This window comes from Raphanus sativus, chromosome 6 (assembly GCF_000801105.2).
Source record: "Raphanus sativus cultivar WK10039 chromosome 6, ASM80110v3, whole genome shotgun sequence".
Taxonomy (NCBI): Eukaryota; Viridiplantae; Streptophyta; class Magnoliopsida; order Brassicales; family Brassicaceae; genus Raphanus; species Raphanus sativus.
In genome coordinates this window covers 27,310,557-27,317,607 of record NC_079516.1, presented here as the reverse complement: position 1 = coordinate 27,317,607, position 7,051 = coordinate 27,310,557, and the positions used below count along the sequence as shown (strand labels likewise).

The 7,051-nt window shown below is 37.8% G+C and overlaps 1 long non-coding RNA gene across 1 annotated transcript; it reads left to right on the top strand.

Moving 5' to 3' along the window:
• Window positions 1–2,375: 2,375 nt before the first annotated feature.
• LOC130496229 (uncharacterized) lies at window positions 2,376–2,975 on the top strand. Its single transcript, XR_008935333.1, has 2 exons — window positions 2,376–2,586; window positions 2,678–2,975. It is a non-coding gene; the product is annotated as an uncharacterized LOC130496229 (long non-coding RNA).
• The last annotated feature ends 4,076 nt before the right edge of the window (window positions 2,976–7,051 follow it).

Sequence of the window (7,051 nt, the reverse complement as noted above, 5' to 3'; positions counted from 1 at the left end):
CTGGACTGGATCTTAGATCGAGTCCGAAACTCAGATAAAAGTCTGAGGCCTAGAGCATGGAACCTATTTTCTTGAGAAACCAAAATTTGAAATATCTAAACCGGAACCAAAAATGACAACCACAATGCTAAACAAAATTGTATTGGATAATACTAAAGTAAAAAACTTTAATAATTTTATTTAAGAAAATAAACTAAACAATAACAAAAAGACATAATGTGAAGAGCAAAGTATTTATGCACCTCTCTGCACCCACAGCGCTTCTTCTTTTCATCCCTTTATCTCAATTTTTTAATTTTTTAATCTTAAGATATTTACTAAGATACCAGTGTTAGAGGTGGCCTAAGGTCGACTCAGATACACTTGTTTTTTTTTTCTGAAACACACTCAGATACATTTGTTTTTTTTTGAAGAAATTGATACATTTGTTTATAGTCGAGCTTCTCTCTCCTCTTCTCAGATACATTTGTTTATAGTCGAGCTTTTCTCTCCAAAACTATATACCTTTTATCACACAAAACAAATTAGAGGATAGAGTTTGATTAGAGAGGGAGAGAGTTCTGTTTGGTTTTGTTTATAATAGATTTGATCACTATATCGACTTTTTTTGTTATGTCGGATTAAATCTTTGCTTTGGCGATTTCTTTTTCACTTAGGTGATTTTGGTAACTTTCGTTGGCTGATTTTTCTCTTCGCGATTAGGCGATTTCTTTTTGTTTTATTGTGTTTCAACAGTCTATATTTCTGAGCTATTCTTCATCTCCTTTAATATATACTATAGTATGGATTGGTCTTAATAAATACCTTCCACTGTTCTTCATCAATCCCAATGGCAGTTGATTGGATATCAATTTCATCGTGCCAACTGAACCTTTTTCAAAGAGAATTGGTTTTTGCCTTTACAATTAAGCCATCATCGGCGTTTAGGTGAAGCATCTCTGTAGATGAAGGTGAAGTTTTGATGGATTTCTTAGGCTTCTCTGAAATAGACTTAGCAGAGTCGGCGTTCAGCGGTCTAACAAAGAATCTGGTTTCAGTTTGGCTTAAGCTTCGAAGCTCTATTGCAACAGAAAAATTGCAACATTTATTTTCGTTATTAATTTGCTATGATTATTGCAACATTTTTGCAATAATGAATATTTGTTACAATTTCATTACAAATTTATTGCAAAATAACAATTATAACAGACGTTGCATGTTTTTGTTACTAAACTGCAACCTATTGCAACATAAACAAATATCTTGCGAGTTTCGCAAGAAACTTTCAACACTTTTAAATCATTGCTAATTAGCAAAAAAGAATATATTAAAAAACATGTGGCAAAAAATGTGACTGATTATATTCTTTTATTATATGTTTTTATAGAAAAATTTAAAAAAATTTGTATGTTGAATACAAAATTTCCCACTGGATTACCACGCAAGGCATAATGGCTGAAGCACTGTAAGCTGTCTTTGCCACTCAACCTCAGAACCTCATATATGTCATCAACTTTCCCTTCGATTACCGACCTGTCACTCGTTGTGATGATGATGAAGCTACCTTCCTTAAGCCAGTCAGAAACTCTAACTGTTCCTTGCGGCTCACATTAACAAGAATAACGAGATATTTCTTACGGAGTAGGAGTTATATTTTATTTAATAAAGTTGGTGATTTGGCTTTTAAATTTTATTTTGTGTTATTATATAATATATGTACTGTAGAAAAACATAATGGATCTAATATTATTATAACAAAAAAACTGAAACAATATATTTGCACCAAATATCACTACAAAAAAAAGAGTTGAATTGTATCACTTAAATTGTATCACAAGACTAAATGATTCTATTTTAAATTACTTTTTTGTAAATGAAAAAAAAATATAATCTAATATCAATTGTGATAAGTGATGTTTTAATAAAATTATTGACATCAGTTTATTTAAATGATATATTTTTGTGTAATTTGTATCACTTTAACAAAAAATGATACTATCACATAATGTCATATCAATTAAATAAATTATGTATATATTAACTAGTTGACGTCGATTATTAGAATGATACAAAATTACCATCAATAAAAAATCGAAGCTAATAAATAATAATCAATATGTTAAACTGATGATAAATGAAACAACACATCCCTTTAAACTAATCAGTTACACAGAATATTCCAAGCTTCAAAAAAATAGAGATCACAACTTACAAAGAAGTTACGATTCTTATGGCTTTGATTTCTTTTCTTTTTAATGTGACTTAAATTTAATTGGATCTTCTTCCTATAGTTATAACTGTTTCACCTCAATAAATCCATCATCTCTTCTATCGTGGTTCTCTCTCTCTCTCTCTCTCTCTCTCTCTCTCTCTCTCTCTCTCTCTTCTCCTCTCTCTCTCTCTCTCTCTCCTCCCTTGATTTCTTATTAATCTGTCCTTTTATGAGTTTAAAAGCTATTTGATTCAAAGCAAATTTCCATTAACGATTTAACATGTTTTTTCTTCTTATATGAATCTTAATAATGGGTTCTGTTTCTTCTTATGCAGGATTTAAAAGGAAACTATGATTTACTAAACACACAAATCTGATAGAATTTTTCTGAAAAGGTATTATTTGTTTCTCTTCTTCTTGTTCTCAACTTTGAACTTAACTATATTTATAACCTCCGTGTTTGACTAAATAATCTTTCGCTGTTAGGATCAGGAACATCCGGAAGTATAAGAGACAAAGTCTACTAATATTTTGGAAAGTAGAAGTCTTAAGGAAAAGCCTGGAGAATTCATGCCACCAATAAAGATTGATGATTGAAATATACATGAAGAGAAGAGAAGAAAAGGAAGAAGATCACAACTCAAGAAAATTCATAGTCAAGTCTGTTTATTTGTTTGTCTTTTTCTTTATTACTGTTGTTAGAAGTTTGGATCTATATTTCTTTCATCGTCATATTGTATTTTAATGTAAAGAGTTAATAAGAAAATATTTTGATTAATTTATTTATTGATATAAATTCATCTACTGATTTTTTTAATTAACTTCAGTTACATACAAATAATAACAGTATTTTTAAATTTAATAAATGATAAATGATTTGCCACTACAAAATAGCAATAAAAGGGTATTGCAAATTTGCTATGTTCTTTGCTATATATTTTTCGTAGCAATGATTTGCCACTATTAATGTTGCAACAATATGTTGTAAATGTACAACAAAATTGTTACAAAAAATTATTGCAATAATATGACGTATATAGCAGCAACTCAATTTGTTGCTAATTTTGCTACACATATGCAACAAACATGAATTTGCAACATCCAAACAGCAAGAAGTTAAAATTTGTTGCATTTTTATTGCAATTTTGGATTAGCAACAAAATATCATTATTGCAATAGAGCTATTTTCTTGTAGTGTTCCCGGTGTCAAATCACGATGATTCATGGTCCCTTCGATCAACTAGTCTTGGTTAAAAGTGGAAGGTTCATGTATGGCTCAAGTGCTTTATCAGAACAAGAAGCCTTCATTCGGCGGAGTGGTGTCACGGAAGCAAAAAAGAGAATTACAGTAGTGGAGAGACTCATTGGTGGTCGTGATTGCCACCTTGAGGGAAGACGACACGCGTCCCTAACATTGCTCTGCATCTTGTCTCTTCCTGACACGTGAAAGACCATTATATTTTCCCGAAACTGTAAAACCTAATGTAATCTAGTTGTAAGGCTTGTTTGTAAGACCCAAACCCGGCCGGCTAGGCCGCGGTCGATGCCTCACGTCGCTCGGTCCATACCTTGACCGAACCACTCAATTTTTTCGATCTTTAACTATACTTTCGCCTAAGGGCGAAGTCTATCTTAGACCTTAGCTTAAGACTACCTTAGTCATTCCCTAGCTTAGATCCTTTCAACTTATGCACAGCGGAATATTATCTATCAACCATTGGTCTAAAACCAATCTAATACTTGTCAGGTCGAATCACCTTAGCCATGATCAGTAGACACAACTACTACCAGCTCCAAGGTTGATCCTGAACCTAATCCAAGTCATACAATAACTGAGGTTCCATTCCCCTAACCGTTCTATCTAGATCTATGCAATGTTGCTAGATCATACCTTTGCCACATCCACAGAGCTTGATAGCTCTTTGTCTCAGCTGCCTTAGCTGTCTAGCTAGCTCATTCAGCTAGCTGAACTGAACCACTTCACTTGAGGTTCCCAACTCTCTTCCAGCTGATCGAGCTGCGAGGTAGCTTTGCCTAGCTCCCCATCCACTCGTCCAACTCCTCATTATACCTGTATAAACTCTCCCCTTAGGTACTTAGTCATTCAACCAACCATCCCCACAAACCAAGTACCTTTGGGAAGTCTTCAGCTGCAAAATCAACCTCAAGCAAACATGCTCCAAAAACTAATTAAAATTCATGATAAATCATGATAATTCATAACTAAGAGAATGGTCAAGTCAGATTTCTCAGAACTGGCCTCGATCATACTGATCTCGCCCATGAACAGCCCATATGGCCATAACTGACCACCTCTAAATCAATGAGATAAAACTAATCTCTCACCATGATAATTCATGATAAATACCCATTAAGAGATATTTTGAAGTCGGATCCTAACAATTCCCTCAGGAACTATCAGATCTCCACTTACCTGCCCAACCAAGGCCATGGAGAGATTTCTCTGAACCGGCCACTCCATGGTTCAGTACCTCCACGTCTGATCAACATATAATAGGATTAATAATGCCACACAGTTTCCTGAGTCAATCAACCAACCACCCCACATGACTCAGAACTGATGAGTCTTCACACATACCTAACCGGCCATGGAACTATGTCCCACTGAACCTGATTAGTGTTGCTCTTACCACTGGTGCATCCTTTTGATCAATCAGATCAGACACCTTGATCCATCATCCATGGATCAGGTCCATCCTTGCCCATGATCAGATCACACACAGCCTTCCTTGTATAAACACACCAGCAACAATACTTGTGGTCCATACCAACAAGTACCCCCTTACTCTCTCCTTTGCTTGCTGTTGGATCCAAACGAATTGGACCTTACACTCCACATGGTTCCTCTGTCTCTAGGACTCCCATGTGTCTCATCAGTGGGTCGGACTCATGGTTCACACCATGATCAAACCCAACACCAAACCATGATCCATCATTGATCACTATCCAATGAACATCATCTAACCATCATCCCACATGGATGAGTTAGATCAGTTATGATCCGCCCTTTGTCCAGGGTCTTGGATTCCTAAGACACATCACAATATACATTCCTCAAGGGCGTGCCATGCCTGGCCTTGATCCCACCCCAAGAGACACAACACAGACATAAACATAACCATAAAATAAGTAATCAACACATGTTACCTCATACTTGATCTTGCTAGACCTTGTGCTTCCCTGATCAGGTCCGGCTTGTGCCTCTTGCACTTGTATTAATCAGGTCTTATCACATACCTCCAGTATTGATAAGATACATTCATGGGTCGCACCCATCATCCCTTCCATGGAACTTCCATGAAACCAGTTTCTACACTGCATCCACCTTCAAGGCTGTACATGCCTTTGGGAGTGAGTCCGGCTTCTCCATTCAATTCTAACCATTTGCGTGTGTTACCATGATGTAGAGGAAGCCTAGGGTGTGTTCATCCATGATCAAACCACCCAAGGGTCGTGCATCACTTCCCACTTCAGTTCCCATGAAACTGCCTTCTACACACCACTGCCTTCAAGGCTGTCTCCACCATTGGAAGTGCATTCCGGCCCTCCATCTTCTCTCCTGGCTATTTGAATGTGTAGTATGGATGTAGAGGAGCCCATGGCGTGGCAAACATCAATCAAACACACCAGAGGGTCATTCACAACTCCCCTTGATTGCCATCAAAACTGCCTCTTTGCTGCCTTCATCCCACTCTTGGGTTGGATGTTGCCATCCGACTTTCTCTCTGTTTTTCTCTGGTTTTTCTTTGTGTTTCAGGAATAAGAATGAAGCCCTGACGTGCCTGCAAAGGCACGGACTTGCCCTTGTATTTATACAAAAGGAATGGTCACCTTTCAAAGGTTGCACCCTTTCGGTATCATTTCTGGCCATTGATTTAATCAATGGTCCAGATCACACCTGTTCCCATGGCAGTAACCTGACGTCCATGACATGCCTAACTGCTCCTAGACATGTCACACAGAAGCCTAGGCTGGTTGCCCAAGCCCCTGGTTCAACCACAAGTGCCAACGGCTCACCGGCACACCCGGGTCACATGGTCTGACCACTGTCCGGACTTGGCCAACTGCCCAAGACTTGAACACTCAGTCCAGCTGAGTTGAGCTGATCCCAGCTGACCCAGCTGAGTGAGCTAGTTCATCCAGCTCAGGGAGCTGACACACTCTTCAGTGAGCTACACTGAGCTGCACTACACTTCATCTAGCTGGTCGAGCTTGCTCACTGCATCGTCCAGCTGCCATACACTTTGTACAGCTCTTTATACTTATCTCCTTCTTGGTTTAGCTATATATTAGCTTCCTGATGCCCTTAAACCTTACTTCCAGCATGATACCCTTGTGTTTAGGTCACATGACCTGACTGGTGCGTCTCCTCGCACCATGGCCGATCCTAATGATCATTTCCAGGATCAGGGACATGACAAGTCCCCCACTTGTGATGGATTCGTCCTCGAATCCAGTGGTGCTGTCATCTTGTTTTATGCCAAAGGTTCCACCAAACTCTTTGCATCATCATCCTTGTTCATTTTCACCGATCACCTTTTTGATCAATGTATGAACAAGTCTCCCCCACTTGGACGGAACACAATAGAATCCGAACCAAGTGGTCTTTGCCTTATACATATCACACCATAACAGACTTGTGTCACTGAACTCAACTTTCCAAGTTGCAGTCTAGTAATACCAAGTCAATTATTCTCTGAGCCTAGTCCATGACTAGATATTTTTAGTCCTAAGAACTTACTGCATACTCGAGTCTTAGTAGATTTACCCAATCTCCAAGACACTCGATGTATCAGTCAAGTCTTTAAAGAACTCGATCACATTCCGGTCCTGTCCACT